The sequence below is a fragment of the Euphorbia lathyris genome, chromosome 7 (genome assembly GCF_963576675.1).
Source record: "Euphorbia lathyris chromosome 7, ddEupLath1.1, whole genome shotgun sequence".
Classification (NCBI taxonomy): Eukaryota; Viridiplantae; Streptophyta; class Magnoliopsida; order Malpighiales; family Euphorbiaceae; genus Euphorbia; species Euphorbia lathyris.
This window is the reverse complement of record NC_088916.1, coordinates 81,829,355-81,847,803: the sequence shown is the minus strand read 5'-3', so window position 1 is coordinate 81,847,803 and position 18,449 is coordinate 81,829,355. Positions and strand designations below refer to the sequence as shown.

At 37.0% G+C, this 18,449-nt stretch overlaps 1 non-coding gene across 1 annotated transcript; it reads left to right on the top strand.

The window, feature by feature from the left end:
• The first annotated feature begins 2,798 nt into the window (after nucleotides 1-2,798).
• Nucleotides 2,799-2,905, top strand: LOC136201703 (small nucleolar RNA R71). The gene has a single exon (XR_010674046.1). It is a non-coding gene; the product is annotated as a small nucleolar RNA R71 (small nucleolar RNA).
• Nucleotides 2,906-18,449: the final 15,544 nt, after the last annotated feature.

The window sequence follows — 18,449 nt, the reverse complement described above, 5'->3', positions numbered from 1 at the left end:
TTCATAAGCAAATTAGTAAGTGGTTTGGAGATTACAGAAAAGTTCTTTATAAACCGTCTGTAAAAACCTGCATGACCCAAAAATGATCTCACTCCCTTAACAGTGGTTGGTGGGGGTAATTTTTCTATAACTGAAGTCTTTGCCCTGTCCACTTCTAAACCTTTTTCAGAAATCTTATGACCTAAAACAATTCCTTCGTCTACCATGAAATGACATTTTTCCCAATTTAATACTAAATTCGTTTCCTCACATCTAGACAATACTTTATCTAAGTTTTGTAAACACGCATCGAAAGAATCTCCATAAACTGAAAAATCATCCATGAAAACTTCCATTATATCTTCAATGAAGTCATTAAATATTGTTGTCATACAACGTTGAAAAGTTGCTGGTGCATTACATAGGCCAAAAGGCATTCTCCTATATGCAAATGTTCCGTAAGGACATATGAAGGTTGTTTTATCTTGGTCATCCGGGTAAATGTAAATTTGAAAGAATCTGGAGTAACCGTCTAAGAAACAATAAAATGCATGCCTGGCTATCCTTTCGATCATTTGATCAATGAAAGGTAGAGGAAAATGATCTTTCCTAGTAGCTTTATTTAGGTTCCTATAGTCTATACAAACCCTCCAACCGGTGGTGGTTCGTGTAGGTATCAGTTCACCTTCATCATTTCTTACAACAGTTATGCCTCCCTTTTTAGGTACACAATGGATTGGACTAACCCACTCACTATCCGAGATCGGATAAATGATTCCATTGTCTAAAAGTTTAGTAATCTCATTTTTGACTACTTCTTTCATGTTCGGATTTAAGCGTCTTTGCCTATCCGCTTTAGGTGGCTTATCCTCTTCTAAGTGAATTCTATGCATTACTATACTAGTATTAATTCCTTTTAAGTCTGAAATTTGCCATCCCATACTTCATATCCTATTTCTAACAACTTCTTTCAATTTTTCTTCTTGATCGCTTGTTAATTTGTTAGAAATAATTATAGGTAGAGAATCGCCTTCGCCTAAGAAAGCGTACCTCAAATGACTGGGTAACTCTTTAAGTTCTATTTTAGGGGGTGTTACAATTGAAGGCGGATCTGGTCCATCTTCTCGAATCAAAGGCTCTGGGTCCTTATCATCTAATTCCTCACCTATTATAGGTTCAATTATTTCTTCACTTTGAATTACATCATTGACACATTCCTCGACTAAATCAAGTTTCATACAAGCGAATTCCTCCATAGGGTATTTCTTCGCTTTGTTCATGTTAAACTCGGCCTTATCTTCTCCTATCCTTAAAACTACCTTCCCTTCCGACACATCTACTAGAGCGCGTCCCGTGTTCATAAACGGTCTACCGAAAATTAAAGGGCAGTTTACATCATATGCAAAGTCTAATATAACAAAATCGGTAGGAAAAATAAATTTATCGACTTTGATTAAAACATCTTCAATTATACCATATGGCCTCTTAGTGGTTTGATCCGCTAATTGCAAAACCATATTGGTACGTTTTATATCTTCTTCTAAACCTAACTTGTTAAAAATAGACAATGGCATTAAGTTTATACTTGCTCCTAAATCACAAAGACAACTTGGGAATTCAATATCTCCCAACTTACACGGAATAGTAAAACATCCGGGATCTTTGAGTTTAGTGGGCAAATTACTTGACACTATTGAACTACAGTCTTCAGTTAACGAAATGGATGAAATTCCTTCCCAACTGATTTTCTTCGAAATCAAATCCTTTAAAAACTTACCATAGTTAGGAATTTGTGTGATTGCATCCATAAATGTCAAATTGATGTGCAAATTTTTAAGTTTATCCAAAAACGTTAGAAGTTGTTTATCATAGTCCTTATTTCGGACTTTGTGCGGAAAAGGTGGTTTGGGTACAAAAGTCTTGGTACCTGCGTCAAATGGTGAATTATTTGTGATTAAGATATCTTCTTTGGACTTTGGTAAATCAGTTCCCGGTAATGTTACATCTTTGGGCATTTCAGGCCCTTGATAATTTTTTCCTGAACGAAGAGTAATAGCCTTCACCTGCTCTTTCGGATTTTCTTCCGTATGGCTGGGAAGACTTCCCTCTTTTTGGGATGGAATTTATTTAGCAAGTTGACCAATTTGAACCTCCAAATTATGGATGCTAGATGAGTGGTTTTTAATAAGCTGATCGAATTTATTTTCGACCCGTTTAAAACCATCGTCGTGATTACTTATTTTTCCACTGATAGCATCTATAAACTTGTCGATTTTAGAAGATAAAGTGCTAATCGTATCTCTTGACTGATTTTGATAATTAGTGGTACAATTCTGATTAGCACTAGCATTATTGTTACTGTTATCTTTCCAGTTAAAGTTAGGATGATTCCTCCATCCAGGATTATAGGTATTAGAATAAGGATTATTAGTTGCCCTTGGACAAAATTTACCTGTTCGATCTCACTCATATTTTCGTAGTCCACATCCGTTTGGATTGGATTACCATTGATATCGCGTGGTGCCATAAACTTGTCAATTTTGTGTGATAAAGCAGAAAATTGGGCTTGTAGCATTGCGACTGGATCAAGTTCAACTATACCTTTAACTGATGGTGTGGTTGAGGATGATGGTTTTGCCACCGGCATATGTCCACGTTCCACGGGCCACATACTGCTGTTGATTGCCATTTCCTCCAAAAGTTCTCTCGCTTGGGCTGATGTTTTCTTCATAAATAGCCCTCCCGACATAGCATCTAATGAACCCCTGGTTGTAGGATTTAGTCCATTGTAAAATGTTTGCATTAAAAGTTCAGCGGGTAATTGGTGGTGTGGGCATAAACGTTGAAGTTCTTTAAAACGTTCCCAAGTTTCATAAAGAGTCTCATTGTCATTTTGAGAAAAAGATGTTAACTCCTTTATGACTCTTGCGGTTTTTGCTAAAGGAAAATATTTAGATAAAAACGCTTGGGCTAATTGTTCCCAAGTGGCAAAAGTTGCGGCTGGCATAGAAGTTAACCATTCTTTGGCTCTATCCTTCAAGGTGAAGGGAAAGAGGCGAAGTTTGATTGCTTCTGCAGTCACATCTGGAATTTTAAAAGTATCACAAATTTCAAGGAAATTTGTTACGTGGGTGTTAGGATTTTCGTTAGGTAACCCGTAAAATGTTACATTATTTTGCAACATATTAAGCAAAGCTGGCTTAATTTCAAATTGATTTGCGGTGATTCTGGGTCTAACGATACTATTGGTCACACCGGCCACACCTGGCTTAGCGTAATCCATAAGTGTTGGTGGGTCTGCCATTTTTTCTGGCTCGGTATATGTTTTTACTGGGGTCTTATTTTTGTTTTTCTTATTTTTCTTGTTCTTCCTAATGGTTTTCTCAATTTCTGGGTCTATAGGGTCTGGTACAATGCCTGAACTTCGAGAACTGCGCATGAACCTGAAATCTTGCACGAACCGAAACTACCTACAAAACAGAATTTTGAAAAATAAATAAATTAGTAAATGAAAACTATTAAATTATAAAAATTAAAATAAGTATGTTTAAACCTAGATTCGAAATAAAACACGAAAAATTTAAAATTTTGTCAAAAATTTTGGCGTTCCCCGGCAACAGCGCCAAAAACTTGTTGAGCGATTTCCGCAAGTGCACGGTATACGCTTGTAGTAATAAAAGATATCGAACCCACAGGGAACGCTTTTTAACTAAAACTTTATTTAATTCGGTTTTAGTCACGTGTTTAGGTTTAATAAAAGAAATATGTTTTAATTGATGGAATTTGTTTTGGTAAATTAGGATTAGATAGAAGGATTATATCGAGTTTAGAGAACAGTTCCGTCTTTGTGGTTTTGATTACAAGACAGATATTTCCGCAATTGGAATAAAATAGAAGTTATTTTCATAAAGCAAAGAAAACAACTTTAACTTTATAAGATTATGGACATGTAACAATATAGCGATTTATTCAATTAAATGGCTTCGAACCATAGAAATCCCCCTGATGTTGAGGTGATTCCTACCTTAATCAAACTAGTATTTTATGTCTGATAAGCCGCGATCAGCGATCATGTCATCCATAAAAACTAAATCTGTCAAGTGTTCAACAAAGTTCTTATATGAATAAGATGGAATAGAACGTTTTAATAAAAACACCAATTTATCATTTTGAAAATCATTTTGTCAGAACAATATCAAAATAACAACAGTAAGAATGTATTGAATAAATAAGTATATCATTAATGAAATGTGAATTTTCACAAGTTAACAGAGAAGTAGAAACTTGGATAGCATTGTAACGAAAACTTTGAGATCCGGGTCGTCAATCTTTCTCTCAAACTCCGTAGGTTCGTCAAACCTCATGCGCTTCAGCCGTCAATTCTTCTCGCTGGATCTTCGGAATAGAGACTGATCTCGTCTACTACCAGAATGAAAACTAAACTAATACTGTTTTTATAACTAATCTAATAACAATTCGTGTACAGCACGATTGTTTACACAGAAATGAAATCTAACTTTCTGATTCTTTTCTGAATCAGAAACTCAACATAATAACTTTCTTCTCTAATTTCTCTAACTTTTTCCAACCTTGATTTCTGAAATGGATCACTTATTTATAGTTGTTGAAGGGTTGTAAATGACGGGTCGTGTCTGCTGGTGAAGGGTTGCTTTTATCCGAACGAACAGACGCGTTTTTCCGATTTAAAACATGTGTTTTATGTGCAGAATGGTTCGCTGTCGCGACTGAGATTCTGAAAATCTCAGTCGCGACAGGGGGTATAGGGACGAGTTTGAAGACTTCGTTTTTCTCCCGAGTTGCTTCCGTAGGTCGCGACTGAGATTTTCAAAATCTCAGTCGCGACAGAGAGATGTTTTCCCTGTCTCTCGACTGCTTTTCGTCCTCCTTGAGCGTTCTTCTGACTGATATGCATTCTTGGTACGTTTTTTAGGTTTTTCCTCCATTTTATCTCCGTTTTCGCTGCGTTTTCGCTCCTATTTGGATTTAACCAAATAATTAAGTACCTTGCATAAAAAAAGTAAATAAAGACGTAAAAGTATTCCAAATGAACATAATTAACTCGATTTCAATGTAAATTTAACGTATTTATGTATGATATTTTAGGTATATTTTGGGCTTAACACATATCTACAAATCGGTGAAACCACATGATATCTATATGTAATTAATCCTAAAAATAGTTTATGACATCTGCAAATCAGTGAAACCATAAGACATCTATATGTAATTAATCCTAAAAATAGTTTATTATTAAAATATGAGAATTAAAGAGTGTGTTGTTATGTAAAAAGGTAAAAACTAATAAATTATTTATTTTTTTATACATGTGTTTGAAAGTTAGCATCAAAGTAATAAAAGAGTATTCCTTCTTTTCTTTTGCCTTCTCTCCTAGAGGATAGGATTGGAGTCAGCCTTCCTAGACTGATCCCGGTGTAGGTTTTTTATTGGTTTTGTTTTTTTCCTTTCCTTTCTTACCAAAAAAAAATAATAATAAAAGAGTAAAAAAATGTCATTTTTTCAATAATGATAATTCACACTTATAAATTATAATATGCAAACTATTTATACAAAATTAATAAAAAATAATTTCTCTCAAATAAATAACATATTTTCTAAATCTTTAATATTAACTTAACATTTAAAATATTACATCAATTCCTAATTTAAAGATGAAAAATATTACATTAAGATAAAAATAAAATAAAACATAAAGATAGCAAAAAAGAAATAGAACAAATCTAATTATTGTAGTATTTCATACATATCCCTAATATATTTGCGCACTTTTTCGTAATCTTTTCGAGTCGTTTCATCCATATACGAAGTATTTTTATAATAAAGGTCGAAATATCGTTGGCGAATGCTTTCTTGCCTTTGGTGAAGGCGTTCTCTTCCTTGGCGATTGCGTTCGTTCCATTGGCAAATACGTTCTTTCTCTTGGCGAAGACGTTCATTCCCTTGGCTAATAAATTCTTCAAACAATGACATTTTCTTCCTTTGGATCTCTTCGTACTTATTCCAATTTTGCATAGCAACTTCATTACTAATCAACTTCCTTTTTACCTTTATTCGCTGCATTAGCCGTCTTCTGATCTATTAGATGTTCATCGGTAACTTTTACATTATTGCTACCACCTTCATGATCACGAGTCAAATCTTCTTTCGGAGGAGTTGCTATTTGTTGAAATAGGTAGCGCCTTTGTTCATCTGCGTCGTCCCAAAGATCATTCAAGGAGTCGTCGCTACTTGAACTAGAACTTTCCGACATTTTGATTCGAGATTGCGAATATGACGGTATTAGAAAATTAAAATAGTTAATAGATATGCTTGGTGATATTAAATGTGAAAAGAAGAGTAAGAGAAGATAAATTTGGAGTTTGTGAGCCTTAAAAATGATATGTAACACTATATATATATATATATATGGAGACTACTTACAACGGCTAGTTTTTCAAAAATTAATTTACAACGGCTACTCACTTAGCTTTTTTTGAATTGTCTAAATCCATGATGGAAAATCCAATCAAAAACTGCCACGTCAATTGATGCAGTAATTTTTGATTGATTGACACACTCCTCAGTCACTTAATTTTGGGTGTGGAGTGGATTAAGTTAAATTTGTCAATTTTACATAAATAATAAACGAATTAAGGGTGAAATACCACCGGTTATCGAACTTACATAGTTGTCTCAAAATGGTCATTCAATTTCAATTTGTTTTAATAAAATCACTTAACTTTTACTTTTGTCTCAATTAGGTCATTTTGGCGATTTCGGTGATTAAAGAGCATCGGAATAATGACATATAGGACACGTCTGCATAAATCAAATCAAATCTCTGACCGACACAATACATGACATCCACGTATGCGCCATATGGCTATCACGTGTCGGTTATTTTTATGGAAAAAAAACAAAGTTTAGTTTTTTTCATAAAAATAACCGACACGTGGATGTCATGTGTAGTTTCGGTCAGAGACCTGAGTTGACTCATGCTGACATATCACTTACACCATCATTTCGATGCTTTTTAATCGCTGAAATCGTCAGAGTAACCTAATTGAGACAAAACTCAAAGTTGAGTGATTTTATTGAGACAAATTGAAGTTGAGTGACCATTTTGAGACAACTATGTAAGTTCGGTGACCAACTGTGCATTTAACCCAGTTCAGATTACTCCAAATCGAAATAATAAATGAATTAAGGGCGAATTTGATTTCTAAAGTTGATAGACAGATTCCGTTTAGTTCAAATCAAAGTTTTGGTATCAATTTAATCTTGAAATTGACAATATTTAACACATTAACCCAAATCTGACAAATTTTTTGTTATTAAAATTGATTGTATTTGGGTTAATTTGTCCAATATTATAAATTTAAGGAATGAGTTAATACCTAAATTTCGATATAAACTAAATTGAATCTGTCTGTCAATTTCAGGAGCCAAATTGACCTTTAATTCAATAATAAATTAAAGGTTAAAATAGTCCTTAAACTTTACCATCTAAATCAATTTAATCCAAATCGATGTCTATGTAATTATTTTTTCAAATTAATAAATTTGACAAATAAACCCAAGCTTTGACCAAATTTTAAGTATTAAAGCTGGAATTAAGTTTCAAAATAGATTTTAAAGTTGACAGTCAGGAGCAGTTAAATCCAAATCAAAATTTATGTATCAATTGAGCGTTGAAGTTAACAATTGATAAATTAATTTAAATTTGACAAAAAAAATGATAGAAAAGCATATATCATCCATTAAAGGAAAAAATACAGTATAAAAACAAGGAATAAAAGACCACACAAATACAGATTAAACCACGTACAAGATCGACAAAAGAAATAAAAGTGACCACAAAAAGTAATAAAATCCATAAAAGAACACCTAAAACAAAAACAAAAAAACTATAAATTATATACTTCTGGTAAATCCATAGCCGCATAAAAGTAGCTGCGAATTCAGTTTTCATCATTTAGTACATTCGGGACTTTCGGAGTCATTTCTACTCTAACCATGTAGATCTAGTGATTTATGGACAAGTTAAAACATTTTTGTTTCGTTAAACCCGAAAAAAAATATATAAATGAAATAATATAGATAACAAATGCAGTTCAGATAAAAAAAGATCCGATGAAATTTACGAACTACAACCAAAATGAAATTACCAATAAAAAAACACTTGAAATATGGGAGAAAACAAACAAATAGAAAAAAGAAAAAGGATAACAAGTTTTCTTCTTCTTCTTTAAAGTAAATCCGCGAAAAAGATGATTTGTCGGAAGAGCTAAAAAAAACCTAAAGTTGGAGCTCTAAGGAGTTTTAATTGATTTTAAATATGACAAATTTTGAAATACAATATTAAAATTAATTGTATTGAACTAATTTGTTAAATATTATAAATATTAGTACTAATTTAATATTTAAATTTTATTTTGGGCTAAATTGATTTGTCTACCATTATCAACTTGAAGAATAATTTTGAATCTTATTTCATTAAAATTGATTGTTGGAGGGGCATTATATAAACAAATAATCCGATTACCTCTTGTATAACTGAACCCGTTGGGAAGATAAATAACAGAAGAATCGGATTAACTACGATCTCGTATCATCGGTGACAAATCACTAACGTAGATGTTAATCACGAGATGAAAACAAAGAATTCACGAACTAAAGCAGACGTCAGAAATAGAAAGAGATAGTTGCATGAAAGAGATGAAGGCTCAAAAGAGATTCATAATTCTTATTATTTGTGTCGCTAGAGTTAGATAGCTTTCTATTTATAGACTTTAATTATACTATAAAACCTTAACCCTGCAGGTTTGGCCCGATTTCATTTCGGACGTATTAATTATTCGATTCATAACCCGATTTCTTACTTTTATATTGGGATAATATCTAGATTTCGATTTGGGGTTACAGTTTGATTTAAACTGTAATGTCCTCACTCTTAATTCATAAATTAAGTGAATTGCTATTCACCACCCCAAATTACTTATTACCATCACCATCACCATAAAGACAATTTTACCCTTGTCATTTATTTTTACCAAAAGCTTCTCATTCTCTCATTCAGAAACTCTCAACTTTCAAATCTCTCCCAAAATCACATTTCGGCATGAAAATCATGTCGGGAATGAGGCACGACAAAGGAAAAAGGAAAGATTCATGGCAATGTACCTTTTTATTTCAAATTTCGTTCGAAAACATGAGTTCTATCTCCCGATTGGGAGACGGAACTCGAATTCCGCCTGCCCAAAAGGCATGCGGTTTGAGATTCGGTTTGCCCAAAGGGCAGGCGGACAGAAATTGACCCTTTGGGCAGCGTTTTTGTTGGGAACCCGCAGTTACCATCACCTATCACATCGAGATAGCCTTCAACAAACGGTTTAATTATTCCCATGAATTTATCGACATGGTAGTAATCTGAAATATCAGCTGCACTGCCATCTGTAGCATTAATAATATATTTAAGTTAATATTGTTTTAAAGTTTAACATTGTTAAACTATTAGTAAATGGATTAAATGCATCATTGGTCACTAAACTTATAAGGTTGTCTCAAAATGATCACTCAACTTCAATTTGTCTCAATAAAATCACTAAACTTTGAGTTTTGTCTCAATTAGGTCACTATGCCGATTTCAATGGTTAAAAGGCATCGAAATAATGACACGAGTGACACATCAACACGAGTCAATTCAGATCTCTAACCAAAATGAAATGTGACATCCACGCATGTGTCACCTGGCTATCACGTGTCGGGTTTTTTATGAAAAAAACACAAAATTTAGTTTTTTTTTATAAAATAAGCGACAAGTGACTGTCACATTTCGTTTCGGTCAGAGATCTGAATTAACTCATGTTGACGTGTCACCCATATCTTTATTTCGATATTTTTAACCACTGAAATTGATGGAGTGACCTAATTGAGACAAAACTCAAAGTTGAATGATTTTATTGAGACAAATTGAAGTTGAGTGACTATTTTAAGGCAACCATGTAAATTCAATGATCAATGGTGCATTTAACCCATTAGTAAATGTGTATTAATGAATTAATATTATTAGTTGTAGCATCATTATGGATGGACAATACACTCATGATTCCAAGACGAACTAGACGACCGAGCACGTCCACGACTTCTCTCATAGTACTCTCACACACTCGGCAGACGTTTAGTTGACTTAGTAATTAAGAGATTAATGAACTAAAAAAAATGAAAGATCAGATTTTTTTTTTTTTTTTACCTAAATTAATTAGGCTAAACTTAGTAATCAATCTATCATTATCCATACTCTCTACGGCCCACCTTCCACTAATACAATTAGCCAACTTGATTCCAACTAAACAAATAATTGATTTTTGTGTTTTTGGATACAAATAAATTAATAATTGATCATTATTAGGATTTAGATCTAAGTATTTTAGATAATTAAGCTACCATAATTATTATTATATATTATCTTGATTTTATTCCATAATATTAGTCTATTAATGGACCAAAAATAATAATTCAAAAATTGATTTTGGACATTTGAGCAAACTTTGAATTGTAAAATAAAAGTGTTAAATATCTCAATATTGCTGAATAAGCTTATATTATGTAATAATAAAGTTATGTTTAAGGTTCGTCCCCGTTGTTGCTAATATTAGTGTCTAGTAATTTTCATATAGTCAATGATTGATTAAGTGAATTTAATCAATCACTGTTAGATTTAAAACTTATTAAAATTTTGTGGTGGAAATTAAGATCATCATAGAGTTAGATTCACACCTCCTAGATTTAATGGTGATTGGTCAAATTCACTTGGTCAGTCACTAACCAGGTGAAAATCATCGTATTAGTGCAACGCTCTAAATGGGTGATCAATGTGTATTCAATATTTTATATTACTAAATTAAAAAGTTATATGGTAGGGTTGTAAATGAGTCGAGCTGCTTGACGTCTGGCTCCAGGGGTGGATACAAGGAGGGCTCTGGGGGTCCGGACCCCTCCAGCCGCCGGAACTATCATGACCACAAGTAGTTTCGGCCCCCCTGTCCCCCTGGCCCCTTTGGTTACAAGAAATTTAGATCGGATGCAGAATTAGCATCCTTAAATTTGGCTCAGGTCCTGTTAGGTCAACTCTAAATCCAAATTTTTTTTTTTTGCATGTTAGACTCTCTAAATCAAAAATTTTAATTTGTTTGGCCTGTTAGGCCATCTCTAAATCAAAAATTCTAATTTTTTTTGGACTGTTAGGCCCTTCTTAAATATAAATTTCTAATTTTTTTTGGCATGTTAGGCCCTACCTAAATCCTATTTTTTCTATTAGACACAATTCTTTTTTACATATTAAGAATCTTAAATACAATGTTGCTTAATTTGAAAAGTTTTATATTGGTACTTAAAAATTGGTTCTTGACTACTCAGATTATAACATTTATATATGTGAAAAAAATTGAATAAGTTCAATTTAGAGAAAAAGAAATTCACACCACATGTAAAATCGCCTCGCCCTCACCCCACCCCCCAACTGAACAATCATGTATTCGCCTGTCATGTCCGGGTCTAAATTTCTAGAATTTATACCTAGATATTAATATATATTATAATTATTGGGTGTATGATTTTTATTTGGTGCTATAGAAAAAGTTTGGAGTTAATTTGGTGGTTTTATGTGTAAATTAAAAGTTTAGGGTAATTTGTAAAAGATTATAGAAAGATGGAGGATCAAACTTGATGTTTGCCAAATTTGGAATATAAATCCCAAATGCGCAGACCTTCGAGCATGTTCTGTTATATATTTTTCTTTTCTTCATCAGTTTTCTCTCGACCGTTTCTCCACCGTTTCTTTGATTTACGGAGATTCGACCGTCCGAATCACTCGAAATTTAAAACATTATTACAATTGAAATACCAAAGTTCTAACCATAATTCTAACACTAAGCAGTCAACTTCCAAACCTCGCCTAACCAGTCGATAACTTTCTCTATATCCTGTACTTTCTCACCTAAAAACATTAAAACATTTAAAAATGTGAGACAAAAATCTCCGTAAGAAACTATCAGCTACAAAAACCAACTTTACTTAACATAGCTACACATATACATTGATAAAGGGATTTAATCAAAACCGTATAAAATTAATAACAAGTAGAGAAATTCTGATCAACTTCCGTCCCTGTGGGGGCGTCGTTGGGTTCGACGGGGGGAAGCTCCGATGCCAAAGTCAGTAAGGTGAATCAAGGGAACAAACTGAATTGACAAAGGATGTGAGAATGTGTACCTTGATAGCCCAGGGATGTAGGCTATATATATAGCTAGGAAGTCGTAACCTTCAGCAACTAGAAAGTCACCATTAATGCTCCATTAATGGCGGTTACAGGTTATCTTTAACCTGGCGGTTAGCTAATTGATAGCTCATTAATGGTCTTTATGGCCGAGTCGGCGGTCAGCCGTTACTGTGGCGAATCAGGTGAAGGAGGGGATTCGTCTCATAGGTTCGCCAGTGGATCTCTCTAAGCAGAACCATGGAGATCCGCCAGCCGGCTCTCCTATGGGGATTAATACGCGGCGTTCTCAAGGTGAATATCTCTTTTGGTCCTCGGGATAATATCTCTATGTTATCAGAAGCCCCCCCAAAAGTCCCTTAAAGTCCTTTAGGGCTTTTGAGCTTCCGCGCACCGTCATGAACACCTGTATTAATGCGCACTCTGTTCGATGCCAATCGAGGAGTGACACGTGTAACGGGCGCACTGTCCTAGGAAATAGAAGAAGTCCTTCTTTCTTCCTTGCTTTCTCTCTCTTCTCCATTTCGTCTTCACTTTCTTCTTCACTGCTCGAAGCTTTTCCTGGGAATTTCAGAGTTCAAAGCTTTTTCAATTTCATGTAAGTTCATCTTTTCTCGCTTGATTTGTTCTGAATGTTTAGGAGTTCCTCTTCATCTTCAAGATCAACTTCGGAGCTTTTTAATTCGACCCCTTCTCCCGAAATAGTAGTTGATTTTAGTTGGACTACTTCGTCATCGGAGAACTCCTCTTCCTCCGAGGACACGGTTAGCTCCGATTTAGCTGGGTTTAGTAACTCAGCGTGTAATCGCTACCAAACTCGCTCCACTAGAAATCTAGTTCCTTTTACTTTTGTCTCCGGTACCGCTCCGGCTGTTAAGGCTAGGTGTTTTCCGGGGACAATGGCCTCTTCTTCTATCCCTCCTAGGAAAAAGAACCCTCGAGCGGAGTCTACTTCGTCTCGTATGAGTGCCGCGGATCTAGTGGATCTGGCGAATCACTTCCCTTGGATCAATAATTATGAGACTCAGTTAGCCGCAGCCCATCAACGACCTTCCTGTCCGCCTAGTGGTTTTCTGACAGTATATTGCAGTCATGTAGAGAGGGGGTTCCGGCTTCCTCTCCCAAAGATGATGGCGGACATCCTCTCCTACTTTGATATTACAGCCAGCCAACTGCATCCCAACGGTTGGTTGGATATTGCTTTAGACTGATACCTCGCCTCAAATTTAGGAGTGGTATATACGGGTCGTGTTTTTAGAGCTTTCCATAAACCCTCGAAGCGGAAGTACGAATCCTATCTCACTTTCGCCAAATTCGGAGTATATTCGCCATTCAGTGACAAAATGTCCAATGTCCATTGCTGGGATGAGAAATTCTTCTATGTGAAGATAAAAGAGGGCGAATCACTGGGTTTTCCCTCGTTTTGGAATCCCAAGCCCTTACACATGGCGGGCGATATGCGAATATTGACCGATAGTGATGAAGTGGTGGCGGAGCTCATGAAGAAGATCAAGGCGGATGCATGGACATACGCAGACGCTTTAGCCTTCATGATGAGCGATATTCCGTTGATTCGCCGAGAGGGAGAGCAGTTCATTTACTCCAAGATTGCGCAATTTGACCAAGGTAACTTTTATTTCTTCTTGAACTTTGATTATTTTAATGTTTTCTTTGGCAGGGGTTTATCTAAGGCCAATCACGCTATTGCAGAGAAGCGTAGGAAGTTCTTAGAGGCTGAGGCGCGTAAGAAAGATCAAGTGGTGAATCCTTAAACGGATACTGGAAAACGCCCTACGGGAACAGTGGTCGAGCCGCCACTAAAAAGGAGGAAGCCTATAGCCACTGGAGGCCCCAAGCTTATGGCGGATGCCATGAGGTCCGCCAGGCCTGTAGGGGAGATAGAACGGGTAAGTTGCCTTTTATTTTTATCTGTTCATCAAGTTTTGGACTTGAGTTTTGACCCTTGAATGTTTGTGCAGATGACAAAGCCTGATATGGGCGGATACTGGTCCGCCAAATATGGCGCTCAAGGATCTTTTGAGAATGAATCCATCATAAACGACTTGGATGAGGCCCTGGGTCAGGTGGGCGAAGTGTAAAGGAATCAGAACCAAATTCCTGGTTCCATTCATGCGCAAAAGGGGAAAACGGAGCTCCTTATAGTGAGTCCCCTAGGAAGGACTTCTTTTTGTAGAGAAAGTTGTTCTTTTGCTCTTTTCTTTTAACGAAACTGTTTGTTTTTTACAGATGTATACTCGCATACGTGCTTTGGAGGCCGAGCTCCTTCAGGGTGTGGCGGATAAGGCAACCATTGAAAAGCTGGAGAAAGAGGTAGCGGATGCCAATGCGAACATTGCTTTTGCTAATGCGAACCTTGCCTCTGCCACAGCCGCCTTAGTCCTTAGAGACGCGGAGATCGAGAAGCTAAAAGAAAAGATTGTGACAGATGCCAAGAACCATGAGGACGCCCTAGGAGAAGCTGAATATACGGCGGGTGAGCAAGCCTTCTATTATGGCGAACTGCTCATGGCGCACTTTTCCCTGGCGCATCCTGATAGGGGTCAAAAACCCCTATCTTTGGGTACGGTTTTAGGACGGGTTTTAGCATTATTTAGTTAATAAGCGAGCATTTCTCGCATTTAAATGCTTTTGTGTGAGTTAGTTAGGAATTGGAAACGTTTTATTTATTTTTCGTTGTTTAGGCTCATTTTATGACCAATTTAGGCAATTACGGCCAAAATAGCATGCATAGTATAATTCTGTTATCTTTTGAAGCTAATTGGTCCGCCAAAAGTCGCACCAAACGAAGCGTTTGCTCAAAATAAGCGATTGGCGGGTCAATTTAGCCTTTGGACTAATGTTATCTGGAGTTTCTGTACATGCGCAGGTATAAGTTCGGACGAAAAAGGCATCGACGGCAGTCGGCAAGCACGCGGGGGCATACCGGGCAAGAATGCTCGACGAGCGGACCTCTGTAGGCCATGCCTGCTCGCCGAGCAGGGCGCTGCTCGTCGCGAGTAGCGCCTGCTCGCCGAGCAGACCTGCGGGAATTGGTCAAAAAGACCAATTCCGCCCCCACGATGCCACGACGGACCCCACGACTTCCTACCTACATAAGGACACGAAAATAGGTCAAAAAGAGGGCCAAGCCACGCCTATAAATAGAGTTTTTCCAATGTAAATTAGTATCTTTTATCTTTGTAATTTTCTTAGCTTTTCATCTGGAGAAATCCTCTCCACCTCCTCCATATCCTTCAAACCTCCATTGAAGACACCTCCGAAGCTCCGTTCACCGAGGATTGCTCAAGCTCCATCCTTAAGTCCTAGGAAGACGCCTGCATTGGTAGACAGGTTCCCTGAAAGGGATTTTTCTTCTTTTATATTCTGTCTAGCCTCTGATACATGTTATGAATCCTAGGCTCATTGTAACTTCGTGACAATACTTTCATCTTTGATATATATTATAGTTCTTGTTCATTCAATTGTTTTAATGCTTTAATCTTTGTCTTACGCTTTGTCTGATTGGTTTAACTCATTCGATAATCCCAAAATCAAGTTGGCACATATTGCGAGCTGAATCTGACCTAGTCAGTGCCTATAGGATTGACGACCCTATAGAAGATTAAGCCCAAATTGCTGAGCCTTAGAGCTAGTTTCGGCCTTACAAGGGAATCACGAACTAGGGACTTCAGGAGGATAGGTCGGGTTAATCGCCTCGGACACAAGTGACTTAGGTTTTAATTCAATTTCTTAAACAATCTATTTTCATTATCATCGTATCCCTTCATGTTCCTTCGGATAATTGCTTTGGTAAAAGATCACTTAGGAGTAGTTTAACTTAATTAGGGGTAGAGTAACTTAATTAGGCGTAGAATAACCTAGTTAGAATCAGATAACTTAGCTAGGAATAGTATAATTCAACCTAGGAGTAGATTAACTTAGCAAAACCAACTCAAAACCCCCTAAGCCTAGATAACATCTGAAACCAAGTAACTCGATACTTGCAGAAATAAATCCTGTGGACGATAACCTGGACTTAACCAGAAATTTATTACTTGATAACGACGGGGTACACTTATCCCTTAGTGAGTCTTCATCTTAACTTAGGTGAGGGCGCATCACATCCCGAGATTGATTTTATAGATCCGCAGTTCGCCGTCCCCGAACCAGAAGACGTAGCCAAATATGACAAGATGTCAGACGCTAAGGAATACCTCCGTGAATATGTTCGGAGATGGATGAAGGGACCCATGGAAGAAAGCAAACCTTCCACTAATGTCACTCTAGTGGAGCTTGAGGAAGTGCCCCCCAAGGCGGGTGAAGAACCGATCACTGATAACGCCCTTCCTCTTGGTCCCACATCTTCCGTGGAAAAGGAGGTACCTTTGCTCGGCGTATCTGAGGCTGTGGAGAAGGAGGCTTCCTAGGCAAGCACCGTAAGCAAGGATAATGTAACGGAGGATGCTCCCATTATTACTTAGTTGTTTACTTGTGATTTGTAAAAAATCGTTAAGTACAATTTGTTTTAATCCTTTATGGCAGCTATTTATTTTACTATTACGTTTGCATAAGTAAATGTATAGGCATCTAGGATTTATTTTGGAGTAGGTGGCCAGCCATACTCCATTGCATGGACCTTTGTGAAGGTTAGAAGCTGTTTTATTCCATTGAAGGAAGTAAAGCTGCCTAGGGGATCAATTTGCTACCTGTCTTTGAGGTGAAGTGATCCGCCTGTAGGACTTGTGAATCCTTTTTTGGGAAGGATATGTAAGAGAGTGTAAAGACCTTGCGTCCAAGGATCGTTTTAACTCTATCGGAGATTGGGATCCTCTCAGAGATGGATCCGCCCATAAGATAGGTTCTCTTATGTCTAAGGAGAAAAATTAGCTATGAGATAGCGATACTTTGTTAATGTGGAGAGCATTGGATGCCCCCCTTCTTTTTAAGACTGGAATATTGATATTGCTGCAATAAACTTTAAAAAGAACACAGATAATAGAACAAATGATGTTTATTAATGGGAGAAATGCTTTATTACAGCAATCAGGTCTTACAAGTGAGCCTCGTTAAAACCTTTAATAAGAAAAACCACATGGGAAAAAGCTTACTAAAGGAAAAAGAGTACTCAAGACCGTGTGTACACTTCATTTTCTGACAAAATATTTGCGGAGATTTTGGAGGTTCCATGTGCGCGGCAATGTGTTGCCCTCCATGTCCTGAATTTTAAATGTGGCAAATCCAATCTTTTCCACTATCTGATATGGACCCGTCCAGTTGAGCCCTAACTTGCCCTTACCTTCTCGAGATTGGATTTTGTCGGCCTTTCGGAGCACAAGATCACCCACATTTAGATCCACAAGCTTAGCATTTTTATCATGGTAAGCGGCGATTCGTTGTTTATACGCCGCCATGCGTACATAAGCCTGGTCTCTTCGATCTTCTACCTGATCTAGACTTTCCCTTAGCCTTTTGCCATTATCCTCCTCACAATAAAAAAGGCCACTCTATCGCTTGGGACTTGTATTTCGACTGGGATCACAGCCTCTACACCATGAGAGAAAGCGAATGGTGTTTCTCCTGTGGCCGTCCTGGGAGTGGTGCGATAAGCCCATAAAATGCTCGTCAGCTGATCCGCCCACTTCTTATCATGTTCCCCCAATCTCTTCTTTATCCCTTTTACGATCGTCCGATTCGTGACTTCGGTCATTCCGTTGGACTGGGGATAGTAAACGGAGGCAAATCTGTTCAGAATGCCCAACTCTTCACAGAAAGTTTTGAACTCGCTACAGTTGAACTGTGTTCCATTATCGGTGATGATGGTATGCGGAACACCGTATCTTCCCACGATGTTATCCTTGACGAATTCCACCATTCGTTCTGCAGTGATGGAGGAGACAGCTTCGGCCTCTACCCACTTGGTGAAATGATCCACTGCCACTACCACGTACTTCCTTTGTCGACGAGTTGGAGGGAATGGTCCGACGATGTCTATTCCCCAGAGGGCGAATGGTCGTCCTTCTACAATGGGCCTCTAGAGATTTTTGGCCGTATGTGATTCATTCGCATGAATCTGGCAATTATGGCAAGATTCTACCAATTTTTGTGCATCTAGTTCAGCCGTGGGCCAATAGAAACCTGCTAACCTGGATTTCTTCAAAATGGTGGCGGATGCTTC